General features: G+C 46.8%; 1 protein-coding gene across 4 annotated transcripts in view; it reads left to right on the top strand.

The window, feature by feature from the left end:
- LEKR1 (leucine, glutamate and lysine rich 1) overlaps positions 1–16097 on the top strand; it is a 220770-nt gene extending 204673 nt beyond the window's left edge. The window contains exons 15-19 of one of the 4 annotated variants that reach the window (XR_014135233.1): positions 4548–4666; positions 5367–5441; positions 6195–6301; positions 11808–12058; positions 15624–16089. The gene's annotated coding sequence lies outside the window, so the exon portion shown is untranslated. Of the gene's footprint in view, positions 1–4547; positions 5442–6194; positions 7399–11807; positions 12059–15623 lie in introns of those variants that run through there. The other 3 variants (XR_014135232.1, XR_014135235.1, XR_014135234.1) reach the window with 3 other exon arrangements.
- Positions 16098–17357: the final 1260 nt, after the last annotated feature.

The raw sequence follows: 17357 nt of genomic DNA, 5'->3' as shown, positions 1-17357 counted from the left end.
TAAAGCCTTCTTACAGATTGAACAAAATTCTTACCAGCTTCAACGGGCAGATAAAATGCATTTCAGAACCAACGTTCACATAAAGAACTTTTTAGTATTCCAGCCCTCCATACAGGCAGGGTGGTAACTGTGTAAACATGCCGCATTGTGTGAAAATGAGAGCCCATTGATTCTTGTGGAGCTTTAGTGATAGTATGAATCAGAACAAAAACCGCCTTCTCATTCCTTAAGTGGTGAAAGGAAGGTGGGCCAGGCCTGAGGAATGACAATGAGGTACTGTGACAAAGACCAGCTGAAAACAAGGGTGAAAATGGCCAGATAGGTGCACTTTAATTTGAATTGCAAAGGGTAAATGTGTGATGTTGAATATTCAGCACCTGTAGTTCACAGAGGGATATAAAATTGTCCCAAATCCAGTTCAACTCAGGGAAGATTGTGTTCTCACTCTCTTCTCTCTCTCTCACTCACTTTTGGAATATGATATAAAACAATTAAAAAAAAAAAAAAAAAAAACACAAAAAACAGGGGCTGACCAAAAAGGAAGTTGCATGGAATTAATTTAAGAAGAAAAATTCCAAAAAGTAGTTGCTAGTCACTATAGCTCCTGGCGTTCCTGCATTTCCTTAAATCATTCTCGGATCACTCTCAGCGGTTTCTTTCCCCAGCCTCTTCACTGATGCACTTTATTCAGCTTCAGTGAACTGACAGGGTTGCAACGGAAGGACACCCACTTACACACAGCAGAGTGTGGGGGATGCCTTCGCAATCTGCGCTGTTTTGCGGCTGACAGTGATACTGAAGATTTGTTGGAGGTTCCCTTGGGCATCAAACAAAATTACAAGCAAATAAATAAAACCTCCATGAAATCAAATCTTGTCACTGGACGTGGAGAAGGACAAGTTAGCATAGACAGCTATCACCTCACCAGGTCATTATTTGAAAGGGTATGAGAGTAAGCATGGTATAAGCCTGGAACTTAAAACGAGGAAAGTGTTTATGGAACGAGTTTGGATCCGTGAGTTCATTATTTCTTTTCAGTGACACCTACAACTACAGGGAGTGCAAATAATAACTAAGAATCCATTGTATCCTTTGGTGTTATGGCTGAATTGCATACCTCTCAAGTTCATATGTTGAAGCCCTACTTCCTCCTATGACTGTATTTGGAGATAGAACCTTCTAAGAGGTAAAGTTAAATGAGTTCCTAAGGATGAGACCCTAAATGCAATAGAATTGGTGTCCTTATAAGAAGAGGAAGAGACACCAGTGGTTTGTATGCATAGAGGAAAGACCATGTGAGGCCACAGAAGGCAGCAGTCTGCAAGCCAAGGAGAGAGACCTCAGAGAGACCAAGTCTGCCAACACCTTGATCTTGAACTTGCAGCCTTTAGAGCTGTGAAAAAAATAAGTTCCTGTGGTTTAAGCCACCCAGTCTGTGGTATTTTGTTATGGCAGCCCAAATAAACTAAGACATTGGGACACTTTACAGATATAATGCCATCCCACTATGGTATTGAGTTGTAGCCCCAGATCAAGGAAAAGGCCAGAATTCCATGGAAGTCTGACATACACACCAAAATTGACCTCTCTGTCAATTTCCATCTCTCTTGTGCATTATACTAATAGCACAAGGCATAAAAGAACCATCCATTAGATTCAGGCTGTTAGGTGCTCTGAAAAGGCAAAAGTGACTCACAGAGCTTCTGCCCTTAACTCTCATCATCTGGAGAAAGACAAGATGAGTCAGTACTCTGATACAGGCTATAAGAAAGGGCTTTTGGAGACAAGAATGAATAGTTTAATTTGGGGGTCAGAATTGTGGGAAGGACAGAAAGGAGCAGGGAAGGTTTCAGAAAGAGGAAGAAGTTTGAGGAAAACTGTTTTGGTATCTATCGGTGTCTAACAAAGCACCCCAGACTACTGGCATGAAAAACCACCAATTTATGCCACTTAGAGAGTCTGTGGGTCAGGAATTTGGATAGAACACAATGTGGGCAGTCTCTTCTCCATACTGTCGGAACCCCAGTTGGCTGGGAGTGACTCAAACAACAGAGTGCTGGAAGCATCCACTTCTAGGATGGCTTCATGTGCCGCATACCTGGAATGAAGGACAGGTTCAGCTAGAATGTCAACCATAGTACCCCCAGATGACCTCTCCAGTGCTGCAGCCTCAGGGTGGTTGACCTCTTACACTGAGGTCCAGGGCTTCCATATCTGGTGCTCCTAGCACACAAGGCAGAGACTGCGTGGCCTTTTATGGCCTTCCCTCAGAAATCACATAGGAACATTTCTGCTGCACTCATTGGTGGAAGCAGTTTCATTTAAAAGGACAGGACACAGACTCCACCTCTCTGTGGAAGGAATAATCAAATATTGTTGCCACATTTTAAAACTGTCACGACCTCGAAGCATGACCAGGATTTCAACAAACCTCATGTACCAAAATTTTATTGGCTAAAATTTTTTTCTGATTTCACATGGAATGCACTTTCGTTATTTAAAAGAAGAGAGGGGCACAAATGTCCATCAACAGATAAATGGATAAAGAAGATGTGGCATACACACACACACACACACACACACACACACACACACGCACAGGAATATTACTCTGCAGTCAAAAAGAATGAAATCTTGCCATTTGCAACAATGTGGATGGAACTAGAGGGTATTATGTTAAGCAAAATTAGAGAAAGACAAATATCATATGACTTAACTCATGTGGAATTTAAGACACAAAACAGATGAACATAAGGGAAGGGAAGCAAAAATAATATAAAAACAGGGGAGAGGACAAAACGTAAGAGACTCTTAAATATAGAGAACAAACTGAGGGTTGCTGGAGGGGTTTTGAGTAGGGGGATGGGCTAAATGGGCAAGGAGCATTAAGGAAGACACTTGTTGGGATCAGCACTGGGTGTTCTATGTAGGGGATGAATCGCTGGATTCTACTCCTGAAATCAGATTGCACTACATGTTAACTACCTTGGATATAAATTTTTTAGAGAAGAAAAGAAAAGGAAGGAAGAAAAGAAAAGAAAAAAAGAAAGAGAAAGAAAGAAAGAAAGAAAGAAAGAAAGAAAGAAAGAAAGAAAGGAAAGAAAGAAAAGAGGGGCACCTGGGTGGCTCAGTTGGTTAAGCATCCAAATTCAGCACAGGTCATGATCTCATGGTTCATGAGTTCAAGCCCTGTGTTGGGCTCTGTGCTGACAGCTCAGAGCCTGGAGCCTGCTTCAGATTGTGTCTCCCTCTCTCTCTGCCCCTCCCCCACTGGTTCTCTGTCTCTGTCTCTCTCTGTCTCTCTCTCTCTCTTTCTCAAAAATAAATAAACATTAAGAAAAGAAAAGAAAACCATGGAAAAATACAAGGAAACTCATTTATTATTTCGATAGGCAAGCTATGTGCCTGAGGTCGGTAGAAATTAGAGCTATAATAAGAAATAAGAAATAATCCCTACTCTCAAAGAGTTTACAGCCTACTAAGCCAAACATACTCACCCCATCAAGAGGTACCACAACTAATATGTTGGTGCAATCCTTCCCAATTTGAATAAAACAAATTGAGATTATCCTGCACATACATTTTTGTGTCCTGGTTTGTTTGTTTCCCCCTGATACACAAGATAGTATGGGAATTTTCCTCATGGTATTAAATATCCTGCAAAACTGTGATTGATCCCGAATGAACGTAGCATATATCATATGAACAGACCATTGTTTATTTAACCATTTCTCTGCTGCTGGACATTCAGGTTGTCTTCAAGTTTTTGCTACTACAAAATAATACTGTAATAAACATGCTTACTCATCTTTATGATCCTCTGATAACTTTCATAGGATAAATCTCAAAATTAGTTGAATTACTATTTCAGAAAGAAGGTTTTAGAAGCTCTTGACTATAGTTTTCCAATTGGGTTTGCAAAAATGCTGTCCTGGTTTACATTTCCCTAGCATAAGTTGGAGGAGCGTCAAGCAGAAGACCATGTGGAAAGCAAGCCTGTTCTCTAGGTATGGGGTAGAGAGATTTGGCCCAGTCTGAATTAAACTAAAAAATACTGAAAGAAACCAGAGGCGGGTTATAAACCACAGTCAACTAATAAGTAGCATGGGCTTGGCAGCTAAGAAGATAAATTCTGGGAAATGATTACTGCAGAGTCAGGGTAAATGTAAAGGCTTCATCAGCTTCTAGCACAGCTTTTGGGTGATGTTCTGAAACCAAGTGTGACTTCAGGGACACTCAGAAACCTAGGTTCATTGTGGGTGTGAGTTAGGTCTCCTTAGGAGGTAAGCGACAGAAGCCAACCCTGGCTAGGCTAAACCCAAAGGGAATTTACTGGAAAAACAGTTGATTTCTCAATGACTGGGAAATCAGGCTCAAAAACCAGAACATAATGGACAGGAACTGGGAAACTCAGTGGGCAGGAAGCAGCATAAAATCGAGGGTCTAAGACACATGACCTCTTAGCAGGGTCACCTGGGTACACTGCTGTGAATAATGAATAAGCTCCAATTGGTTTCCGTCTTTTGATGACTTGGCTCAAATTTCAGATTCCAGGGAAGGCAAATCCAACCAACCTCACCAGGTTCAAGCGCTTGCCCTGGGGCCAGGGACAGGAAGGCACCTTGACTAAACAGCTTCCCATGTGTGGGAGAGGTAATTACCAGAGGTAAATCAGGGCACAGCCAGCCCAAACCAAAAACTATCTACGATACCATGTCACCTGGTGGGGGGGAACACCAATACCTAACCCTGAACCCAAATACATTTCCCACCTCTGCCTTCCTACTCCACTCCCCCCCACCACACCCCACCACACCGAAGTAGGAATCTGTGGGAATGACAAGAGACCCAGGGACTATTAGACTTTGATTAAAGGTCAAACGGGAAGTTGTAAGTATGAGCCATAAAGCATGGTGCTTGCAGGCAGGATGAATAAATAATTAAAACAAATAATCCTGTTCTACCTTGAGAGGCTACCAGAGTATTAGCCTATTCCCCTCCCCACTTCTTTTTTGTTTGTTAATCAGTCTTTGCCTGATTAAAGGCAACCAGGAAACAAGCGGACTGGAAGCAGTCTCAATAGAGGGCCAGAACCAGGCCCTGCACACTGCCTTCGTCTAGGCTAGAGATCCCCTTCTGCCTGGTAAGCCCTATGCAGAAGAGAGAAGCCAAAAGAGATTGTCACCTAGCTTTGTTTGAGGGGGATGCCAAACATGGATCAGGACATGGTGGCACGTTAGGAGGCTGGCTATCCCCAAGAGGACACCCCTTAGGGCAATATCTCCCAGTCTTGTTATTCCTGCTAGCTAACAGTGGATAAAAATGAGGCCATTGGCCCTGAAGTTACCTCTGGTATTTGGGAACAGGAAGAAGAGAACAGATTCCTTCCGCAGATACCTCCATCATCAAGCCAGGCAGTGACAGCATGACAAAGGGGACAGGTAAGTTTTAAGGACAGAAGCAAAGTAACACAAGTCTGATTGCACTTGGGGGATATGAAAAGTCAGGGTCAGGGAGGAGTTCCTAGGATGGGAGAGTGTCATAAAGGGGAAGAGGTACCCATGAAGAAAGGAGGATGGTCAGGAAATGGCAGAGTCCACTCTTTCTGGAAAGAGGCCAAGAGCCTTGCTTGGTCTCAGATCCCCATTGCTTCCCTTACTGGGGGAATCATCTTAGGGTGTGACAGATCAGATTTCTTAAAATATTCCCTTTGCATCATCAGGAAGGTAGATAATTAGCTGCTCCCTTGACATGGGTATTAGGGTACAAGGTGGGGAGAGTGGTCCTATACTGGTTGCCAGAGTCAACTTCTATGTTCAAAAGCATATTTAAAAAAACAAAAACAAAACTATAGGATCTTTACATCTGCAGGGCAGTGGCAAGATCTCAAGAGTTCCCGAGAAAACCTTTTCAGCCCCTTTGAGGAGAGTGGGGAGATGTCATTTGTGGGACAGCCTTGCTGATTTGGGGAGGGGTGGCCTAGTCAGTCAGTGGGACCAGGGTCACAGCAGGACCAGAGGGAGCCCTGGGGATAGGAGGGGTTATGGTGGCCCTGCCATATGGAGAATTTAGAAACTGCCACACCATAGGATAAGTGCAAAGACATTTAGGTTCTGATTTTTCTCATGAGGAACACTTCAGTATTTTTTTCTGAAATGCCAAATTATCTCTAATTTTTTTTCTCCATGTTCCAGTGTTTTATTTGCTTTGTGTGTTTGTAACTAAGTGCTGGCCCCATGAGGCCTGACCAGTGGGATTTTGCTAACTGTGAGGAGGCAGCCTGGATATATCACAGCAAGAAGTAGGTCTAGACATGAAGCGTTTCCTGCCTGGCACATGTGAGTCACCAGGATATCTCCCCAGGGAAGAAAATGTCCATCCTAGACGGGCTCTGTGTCCCCCATGGGGATTCTCCAGGGGAAGCCCTCAGCCCCTTCTGAGGAGGCAAAGGCTGAAGGACCAAGAACTGGCTAGATATCTGAAGAGGCATCTGGGATAGACTATCACCCAGAACCTCTGCTCTGAGACCCTTAGTCCCACTCAGGGGGCCCCACGGCCAGAGTGTTCTACACTCACCCTTCAAGCTCTGGGGCCTAGGCTCTCCTGGGGCCAGCCTTCCTCCATGGAGGCCCTTCTCTGCCTTTGCCTGAGCCCAACCCTGCCCTCCTTCCTGCCCAGACCATTCCCACTTCTGAATTTATGTGGCACTTAAGTTCTTCCGACCTCTCAGCTGCTTTGCTGGTAGTTACCTTTTCTTTTTGATTTTTCATGTTTTAGTCTTCTGTCTAAAATCTGTCATATGTTCCATGAGGCCAGGAATCATGTTTTCTTACTTCTCTATGTGTCCCCCACACATCCTGACACAGAGTAGGTGCTCCTCTGTGTCCCTTTCTCCTCCAAAACCTTTGCTGATAACAGTTATATATCACGTTCACGCATTATCCAGACCAATGGTTCTAATCTTTCCAGGGTAATCATATTTCTTGAGAATATTGTGAAAGCGGTGACCCTCTCCCCAGGAAGATGCACATAATCATGTAGAAGCAAAATGCTCGTGCTAGTAATTTCAGGGCTTTGCAGCCCCACTGAAACCTGGCCAGCAGTTGACTAAGCTAAGAGCTGCTGTTTGGGGGCACCTGGGTGGCTTGGTCAGTTAACCGTATGACTTCGGCTCAGGTCATGATCTCACAGTTCATGTGTTCAAGCCCCACATTGGGTTCTGTGCTAACAGCTCAGAGCCTGGAGCCTGCTTCAGATTCTGTGTGTCTCTCTCTCTGCCCCTTCCCTGCTCATGCTCTGTCTCTCTCCTCTCTCAAAAGTAAATAAACATTGAAAAACAAAACAAAACAAGAGCCTCTGTTTAAACTGGTTCTTTCAACCATGCTGCAAGGCAGCTGCCACGGGCATTATGACCTGTGCCTTGCAGGTGGGAAAAGTAAAGCTGGGAGAGAGACTCCTTCAGTCTCTCTGCTCTGAGTGCAGAGTGCGTGCCTCCTCGCCTGGGGTCCCCATCTCCTTTGATATCTGTTTGGCAGATTTGCCCTCAGAAGTGCAAAGCCAACATGAGAAATACCTCTTCAGTCAGTATCTGTGCGTCAGCGCAGAAACTTTCATTCCTGTCATTCTTGCTTTTGTTAGGATGTCTGGCTTCTAATGGAACAGTGCCTTGCAAAGGCCAGCTGCATCCCTTGCCAGTGAGTTTCTCTCCTGGTGTCAAAGAGGAGGGTGGGATATCAACAAGCTGCTTGTTGCCTCGAATCTTTGACTTGCTTATCAGAGGTCCCCAGCCGGCTCCCCCAAGCCAAATGCAGGACGTCAAATGTGAGAGCAGGCAGGGGCTATTCCTGTGGCAGGCAGACCTTCTCATCTCTGGGCCTGAGAGGCCCTGCGCCAAACCCCAGGCCTTTGCTCATCCGTCCACCCTCCACGGGCCCTGGGGCCCCAGCCGGTAAATGATGTGATGAGGAAGGAGTCATGCCCGAAGGGGCCTTACATTACGTTCTACTGTCTGCGTGCAGTGCAGCGAGGGAAAGGAACGTCCCTCTGCGGTCATTAACGCGCTGGGCCTCAGTCACCACACCAAAATCAATCTTTACTGCCTCGATGAGGGAAAACAACAATCCCACAGCTCCTCCAGGCCCTGGACCGTGAGTGAATTCTGGCCACCTGGGCATCCCCCAGACTCAGCTCCTGACTTGACAGAGTGTAATAGCTTCAGAAAGTGGTGGCTTGTTCCAACACCGTTTGCCGTGTTTGAGCAAATGCACTTCTTCACAGCTCCACCTGTCTGCCGGCGGCTCTGTGACTGGTGGATGGCCCCAGCACCCAGAGGCCCGGTGGTCATACACGGGGGTTACCTCCCTGCACACCAAATTGTTCAACCACCTCTACCCACGGCTCCGGGGCTTGTCCCAGAATAGGTGTGCACCTCTCCTGAGTTTGGATGTGTTCACTTATTAAGAAGTGAACACAACCCGCTAAGGAAAAATATGTCTTTTGTTTCATTTTGTGTTACCTTTCTCCTTTGTGCTCTTGCTGGTATGACCCCAGGCTCCTCCTAGTAGCTGTTGTGCTGTCTCCAAGGCTACAACCTCCCCCCAAAAGATACTCATATTTCTCAGAGGAAGAGCCTTACCCACTTATCTGTTTCCCCACCTCACTGAAGAAAATTCCAGTGTTTGGGGTGTCTGGGTGGCTCAGTCGGTTAAGCATCTGACTTCTTCGGCTCAGGTCATGATCTCCCAGTTCATGGGTTCCAGCCCTGTGTCGGGCTCTGCCCTGACAGCTTAGAGCCTGAGCCCTGCTTTGGATTCTGTGTCTCCTTCTCTCTCTGCCCCCCGTCCCCCACTTGTTCTCTCTCTCTCTCTCTCTCTCTTTCAAAAATAAACATTAAAAAAAAAAAAGACTTAAAAAAAAAAAGAGAAAATTCCAATGTTTGACTAGCTGTCAGGACAAAACATTTGGCCAGAACGTATAAGTAGCTACCTGATGCTGAGGTATGAAAACAGTGATGACTTATAGGAACAAGGGGTAGGTCTGTGAGGGAGCCTCACCAGTGAGTGGCTCACCTCATACTTCCTCTCTGCCTCCTCAGGGACTCTCCTATCTCAGTGGTTCTCGACCAGGGACAGTTCTGCCCCCAGGGGACAGTGACAGTGGTGATATTCTTGGCCGTCACAACTTGGGAGGCAGGGGAGTGCTACCAGCGTCCAGTGTGTAGAGGCCAGGGATTCTGCTAACCCCCCTACAGCACACAGGACAGCCCTCCACAGCAAAGAATGATCCAGCCCAAATGTCACTTGTGCTGAAGTTGAGAAACCCTGACATCAAGTCAGCCACTCCTACTTTCATACAACATTCCAAGTAATCTGTGGCATATACACACACATCTGGAGATCCAGCCCTAACTTCCCTGAATCCACAGCTCCCTGGGGACCCTCCCACCCTGGTTCAGAATCTCTGCCTTGGTTACAGCTTAAGCCTAAATGACCTCAAGTTCCCCCGTCAAAGATGCACCCCTCTTCATTTCAACATCCCCAGTGCTGTATCATTTGCCCCACTTTAGGGCAGGCCTACCCAGGAAACAGCCTGGTTTTCTTCCTAAGGGCCTCCCTAGTTTATAATAGCAAATGGATTATTTCCTTAATGCAAGTCCACTCACTGTGTGACTCAGACGGTTGCTTTTGTCAGGTCATGAGATGGAGGAAACAAACAGTGGGGAAATCCCAAATCCTTAGCCACCCCATTTCCCAAAGTAAGCCCTACCCTTGGTCCTTAAAAGGCGTTTGCAGCCTTCTATCTGCAACAAATGAACTAAAAAGACAGATGTGTAAAAACCAGATCCTTTTTGTTGGACAACAGAAATACTTCACAAGATCCTTTTACAGCATCCAGTAATCATTTACTCATCTTTTGCTGGACCCGGGGATAGCCTCCTTCTCAGAAGAAAGACACCTTCCTATAAAACCGCCTTGGGCGGAACCCTTGGCAGGGAGAAGAAAGCAGTGAGATCTTTCCCGGGCATGGCTCCTAGGGATTGGTGATATCCTTAGAGATAGCCCCAATCTGGGTCACAGTGGTGCTGGACGGCTGCCTCCCTCCCACCCCTGAGAAACTCAGGCCTTCCTATAGGTTTTCAGGCTCCCGGTCGCTGGCTGTCTGCAGGAAGCTGGCTGTGTATTTGCACTGGAGGTGAGCACTCAGGCAGATGCACTGGGCTGTCGCTGGTTCATGTTTCTTTGGAGCAGACACAGGTACCCATCAAATCTGCTACGTGTGGCCTTGTCAAAACAGGGACATCTCTTGGCATATCACATTTACCCCAGCTTTCTAGCACTCCTGGTGACACAGGAGTGATTCACCAAAAATAAACAGTGTCCGTGTTATGCTGAGGATCTGTGTTCACCTTGGGTTTCCAGTCTTGTGGGGAGCAGCCTGCGTCCTTGTTTTCCTTTCTTCCTGAGCCTGATCCTTTGAAGGTGCTTGGCGGCTTACAGGGACCTCATGTTGGACTGTGAGTTTAAAAAAAATTTTTTTAATGTTTATTTATTTTTGAGACAGAGAGAGACAGAGCATGAACAGGGGAGGGTTAGAGAGAGAGGGAGACACAGAATCTGAAGCAGGCTCCAGGCTCTGAGCACAGAGCCCGACGTGGGGCTCAAACTCACGGACCGTGAGATCATGACCTGAGCCAAAGTCGGACGCTTAACCGACTGAGCCACCCAGGCGCCCCTGGACTGTGAGTTTAAACTACAGATGTTTGTCAGAAGTGCCCCAAGCGGCCTGGGATGTCCTGCTCAGAGCTAGCATTTACCAAGTGTCGACTCTTGCAAGGTTTAATTATGTCACCTAATTGAGTCCTCACAAGGATCCTGTGCTCGTTTTGTAAGACAGAAACTCCACTTCACCACACCTGGGCCAGGTAGACCAGCTTAGGATAAGAGACCAAATACCCTCACTCCCCAACCCCGTTTGAGCATCCATCAAGCATTTGCTCTCTGACTGGTTTGATTTTTCAAGGATGTTGCTATTTGAAATGCTAGGCCTCCCAGTGGGAAGATGCCACCAGGGAAATGGAAACCTTGAGCGTGGCTGGCCTGGGGTGGTAAACAGCCAGCGGGTGGTGGGGAGCAGTGGGCTGCAGGAAATGCCGATCAGCTGTGCCAGCAATTCTGCTTCTATTTCCCCAAGAAAAGCTGAAATCTAGGATTTGGTTTAGTGGGTTTTTTTTTTTTTTTTTATGGGAAATCCTCTAGTTTTACATGTTGACAGTTGATTTTAAAAACAAACAAAACAGGGGCGCCTAGGGGGCTCAGTAGGTTAGCATCTGACTCTTGATTTTGGCTCAGGTCATGATCCCTTGGTTAGTGAGTTCGATCCCTGTGTCAGGCTCTGCGTTGACAGTGAGAAGCCTGCTTGGGATTCTCTTCCTCTCTCTCTCTCTCTCTCTCTCCCTTTCTTTCTGCCCCTCCCCCACTCTCTCTCTCTCTCTCTCAAAAAAAAAATAAATAAATAAACTAAAAAAAAAAGCAAAACACAAACAAAACAAAACTTGTTTAATACCCTGCAGGTGAAATAACACGTTTGTGAGCTGGTTTGCAATTTATAGGTTAGGCTTTCTGCTAGATACGAAAATTCAAACACAGACTAGAACGGGACCCCCTTTTTTTTGTCGTTCATGAAATGCACTTTTTATTAGAATGCATTAAAATTTTCAAAAATTCAGAACAAAGTTCTAAAGATATAAATGCTTAGGTATTTTTGTCACTACATTAATTTATCATATTAACATCGCCTTCTATTCCTAGGACGGTTTCCACAGGGCACGAAGCTGGAGGGTGTTATCTCTGTCACTGTTCACGAGGCAGCGGTGAGGTAGGCACCATTACTTCCACGGGTGCTCACAAGGACACTGAGGCTGGGAGAAGCCCAGTGACTAACTCAAACCCCATGACCATGCACTGGCAGCCTAAAACCCAGCAGGGCTTTCCGACTCTGACTGTGCTTTGCATTCAGTAAGCCCTGATTTTTAGTTTCCCCCACCAGTACGACTATACCGGTAAGTATTCTTCACTCCAGCCACATAATTTTTTCCCAAGTGAGCTCTGGTCATTAAGCAGAAAAGAAGTCATGAACACTCCTTGAAGCTAGCTTTCTTTTTAAGGGCCGATAAGGTAGAAAGTGATGTCTCTTCCCCTGGGGTGGGAGGACCTAAGAGTGAGTGGAAGGGGAAAACTGAATGTCCCACAAATGTTTGCAGCACTGGGGCATGCTCTGGGAAGGGGCCCTGTAGCTTTTCCAGATGGTGTCCAACTTCCTTGGAACGAGCAAGGCCCATGCAGGTTTGACTCCAGACCTTGATCTTTATCCATACTGAATCATAACTTAGGCAACCTTCCTAGATCCGCAAAGCGATTTGTCCCCAATGCCTTTGTTCCATCAGGACAATGTAACTCAGGCCATTTTGCATCAGGAAATAGTCACCACCAACTAATTTGCTCTAATCCCTTGCTTATCAATCCTTATTAAAAGGGACCATTGGAGTTCCTGCAGGACAGGCCTCCACAGTTGTTACAACTTGGATCAGCCCTTGGATCCTAATTGGTTTCTTCTTAAAAGGCTCAAGCCCTTTTATCCTGTAATGAATGTTGCAAAACACTGTTGAACAAAATATAATCTTTTCATGAGGTAGTCATTACCTCATGCTAACCATTACATGTTAATATGTAGAGAGAATAAAATAAAGCAGAGGCATTTCTCCTGTTAAGAAGGCTTTCTGGGTGGTGTGAGAACCTTCCCATATAAGGTACTTCTCACCAGGTGGTATAAAGAGCATCTGGGCCTAGAAGCTGACCCATTTCATCACCTTTGCAACTGTTTGTGGGAGACAATGTGCAGAGAATGTTTATTATTGGAGGGAGACCTGAAAGACAACATCAAGGGGAACCACAGTGCACATACGGAGTCGAGTGGCCTGGAATTTGATGCCCAGCCTTGCACTAGCTCACGGTGTGGCTGGAGACAAGTCGAGCTCCTCATCTCTCAGACAAAATGACCCCTGGGGGCAGGAAGGGCAAAGTGGAAAGGGCAAACAAGAATAACATCTACTAAGAACCCAATGAGCTGCCCGGTCGCATCGCTGGTATTATTACATGAGGCCTCGCATGTAATGCTCACAATAGGACATCGGGATCCGTGCCCCAGGCCACGTGACTTGTGGGTGGTGTGGCCAGAGTCCAAAGCTGGATCTAGCAGACCCTAACATTGAGCTCTTTCCACAACTCAGTTCAGCACTTCTCAGACTCTGCCAGTGAAGCATCTTCAGCAAGCGAAAAGACTAACATACCTTGGATTTGTTTGTTCGGAGCTCCCACAACAAAGTACTACAAACTGAGTGGCTTCGACAGTGGAAATGGATTGTCTCACAGTTCCGGAGGCCAGAAGTCTGAAATCAATGTGTTGACTCCGTTGGTTCCTTATGAGCCTATGAGAAAGAATATATTCCAGGCCCCTTCCCCAGCTTCTGGGGGTTTGCTGGCAATCTTTGGCACTCTTTGGCTTGTAAACACATCATCCGCATCTCTGCCTCCATCTTCACATGGCATTCTCCCTGTGTGTGTGTCTATGTCCAAATTTCCCCCTTTTTGTAAGGACCTACGCTACTCCAGTATGACCCCCCTAAACTAACTACACCTGCCATGACCCTCTTGCCCAAATTGGTTCACATTCTGAGGTAGTAGGGTTTAGGACTTCAACAGATTTGGTGGGGTTCAATTCAACCCATAACACTACCCACTGCAGGACCCTGATGGGGTACCTAATGGCATCAGCCATAGCATAACGTGTCTTTGAAGCGTTGTGCATTACCTTTAAATTCATGAAACGGAGTGCTCTACTCCATTGTTACATCACTATTTAATACAAAAACATTTCCCAAAAGTCTGTGAGTAAAATTAGTGATCCACAAAGCTGCTCCATGTTGATCCTAGGGATCCAAGACCCCATTGCCGGGCCCCTATCCCACATTTTTTCGTGTCCTTAGAGGATATTCATACCAAATATGGAAGGCCCCCAAAGCAGAGACACTTGTAAGGAGGCAAAGGCACATTTAACCTAAACAGACATGAAGACTGTTGACTTAGGGCTGAACAATTCACATGAAACCATGTGAATTAAACACACAGAGAAAATATGGAGCATCCCTGACCAAAACCAACCAGGAAGCAGACCAGTGTGGAAATGCTCGCAGAGAGCCCTGTTGGAACTGCACGGCTGTTTTTCATTCTCTTCTCTTTCCTTTTTAAAGGAAATCAGCGTCATATAAGCACTGTTCATCCTGTTTCCCCAGCACAATGGCTTTTGAAGAACATGCTTTTGAAGTGCAGGTACCGTGGTGTTCGGGGACAAAGATGACGGTTGTGGCAGTAATAGGCTTCGTAACACACTGATCAGATTCATATTTTTCTATTACAGTAAATGTGCCTCTAGTAATAGAACTTACCAGCAACACTAACCATGGCCACGCTGTTCTTTTATTTCCAAAGAAATAACAGTTTCAAAAGTGACAAAGGACTCTGACAAAGGCCTAGCAATGGGAGCCAGAATGACTCAGTGGCAAGAAGGCCTTCTCGGTGTGGCTAGCTTATGGCCCCGCTTGGTTCATGACAGGAAAGCTGGTTGAGCCGATGCTTTTCCACACCCTGAGGGCCGGCCATCAGGCCTACGGGGGCTGCACTCTTACCCGAACTCGAGCCAGAGACAGCCTCTGATGGACAGAACTCAAAAGGCAGCACCAGGAACCTTGACAGCATGGAAAAAGAGACAGTGTTCTGCTTTCATCGCTTGAAAACATGGAGGCCACAACGTTCCTTACTTTTTCCTCTCTGTTAGGGGAAATGACAAACTTTACAAAGGCATTCGCCGTCCACTTAGAAGAAATATCTATCAAAGTTTGACACCAATCAAGGAGAAGACCTCTCCAAAGAAGGGGTATCCCGCAGGGTACGGCCAGCCGACAAGCCTGGAGAACAAACCCAATCTGGGTTATTGCTCAGGGCAGCCATGAGCCTGGAGCTGCGTGGCTAGAAGTCCTACCGATCACTGAGTTCTAGAAGCTATGCTAAGCGAGCACAGAATGCCAAGAGGCACTCCGGGGAGACTCAGTGTTAGCAAATGTGGGTGACAAGACCCCCGAGTAAATTGTGTGAGGATGGAAGAGGGGGATCCGAAAGGGAAGGAGGGCAGGGGAGTCTGAGGAACTAGAGCCTGCCGGGGCACTCAGCCCCCTTCGGCAAGAAAGCAGCTCTCTCAGGGCAGCAAGGGGCAATTCCCATCTCTGGGGAGATGAGCTTTTCTCAGAAGCCAGGCGATTTCATCAGGTTTTTCCACAGCCCAGAGAGAATATCTCAGGAGATTGCCCCACTCCACTCCCTCTGTGCTAATGTCACATTTGCCAGACCTATTGCAGTTTCCTGGTCATCCTGGTAACTGGAGGCAATGCTGGGAAGGTGTCCACTCAGGACAGGCAACAGGCACTGGGCCTCAGGACACTGACATTTAAATGGAGCAGAAACTGTAAATGATTTCTAAAGATCATGCTGTCTCTCCATTCTCTCTCCTCTCAGATCCCCGCCTGCCAGCTCTCTCTCCAGCCAGCCCACAGGGGTCATCTCCTTGGCAGCTGAGGCAGGCAGAAGGGGCCAGACACTCAGCCAGGGCCTGGAGCCCACTGGCCCCGGGGCCCCACGTGCACTCTGGACCACATCTCATGCTGCTCGCCCTGCATTCCAAACCCCGGTCACGGCTCCAGAAAGATGCACATTTTAAAGCAGTACTATTGTCTGGCTTGTAAGCCTAGTTTCTGGTAAGTTCAGTTTGTGTGAATTATTGCCCCAACAGCTTATTAATGCCAGGGAAGAGACAGAAATCTAGTTCATGGATGGGGGAAGTGGAGGAGCAGACCCCCAGGCACAGTGCCCCCCAGGCTCTGGGACAGCAGGTGGCCCTGCCACCTCCGACTAGCTGTCCCTCCTAACAGTTTCTCATGTGCCCCTCAAAGTTTTCTGAAAGCCACTGGAATTCCCCAAACAAGATGGGACTGAGCCACAGAAAGCAGGACTCAGCCCAGTGGTAATAGTGGGGGGGGGAAAAAAAAAAGAAAAAAAAAGGCCCTTAGGGGGGAAAAGGGGACAAAGTGGTGAAGTAGTGTAAAATTTAAATGCATTTGGGAGACTCGCCCCAAAATGACTAGGGCAGAACATCACGCTGGTTACATTAAAAAACAGAAGCAAAAACAAACCAATAAAAACTGGGAAGAGAGGAAGAACCCCTGGTTATGATGCTCATTCCCTTCCCTCCAGTCCTCATCCCACATAGTACTGGCTCCTAACCAGCGTGTTTGCTCCCCTCCCAAAGGGGACCTTTGACAAGCCTGGAGACACGTTCAGTGGCTGCACTGGGGGACGCTTGTGGGGCATCTTGAGGGTGGAGACGAGGCCTGCTGCTAACCAGCTTCCAGAACACATGCACCGCAGCCACCACGACTAAGTCGTCAGGCTCAAAGCATTCCAAGTGCCCCTGTTGAGAAACCTCGCCTGCAGAGAATGATTCTCTGGTCTCTCGGCAACCCACTTGCAGCCACAGCATTCAAAATGTACGTGGGCGATTCATAACGAGGGAGGGTGCAGTAGTCTGGGAACAAACACAAATTCCCAGACCGGTAACCGTGAGTTCTAAGAGGATCAACGATCAGCTGTAGTGAGTGATTCACTTTTCTGACCACCAGGAAAGAAGACCACCATCTCCAGAAGTCCCTCAAGAGTCCAGCCACTGGTGGTTTTATTGTCCAGTGATATAGGTCAAGGGAGTTCCATGGAACCTCGGTCCCCTAAGAGTTTACAGAATGAGACAGAGAGCAAAGACAGGGCAGCTAGCTAGCTAGCTAGATCCTGTTTTTTTTTTTTTTTTTTTTTTAATTTTAGGGAGGGGGAGAGAGAGAAGAGAGAGAATGAATCTCAAGCAGGCACCACGCCGAATGGGACCTTGGGATCATGACCTGAGCGGAAATCAAGAGTCAGCTGTTCAACCGACTGAGCCACCCAGGCGCCCTGACCCAGCAGCCATTTAAAGGTTAGATGCACAAAAAGCAAAACTGAAATACAGGCCACACCAATGGTACATTATGGAACAGGCGGAAGCTGAGCATAATGCTGAGAAATGCTGGGGGAGGGGGGGACTTGGGGAGGGGGAGATACAGTTATCATAGGTAAGTAAGGTGGCATCCAAAGGATGTAAGAGAAGGCGAGGAAAGCATCCATCACACCTCCCTTTCCTCGTACTTTCACTAAAACTCTCACCGT

This window comes from Panthera onca, chromosome C2 (genome assembly GCF_046562875.1).
Source record: "Panthera onca isolate mPanOnc1 chromosome C2, mPanOnc1 haplotype 2, whole genome shotgun sequence".
In the NCBI taxonomy this organism is placed as follows: domain Eukaryota; kingdom Metazoa; phylum Chordata; class Mammalia; order Carnivora; family Felidae; genus Panthera; species Panthera onca.
The sequence above is the reverse complement of the archived record's forward strand: the minus strand, read 5'-3'. Positions and strand labels throughout refer to the sequence as shown.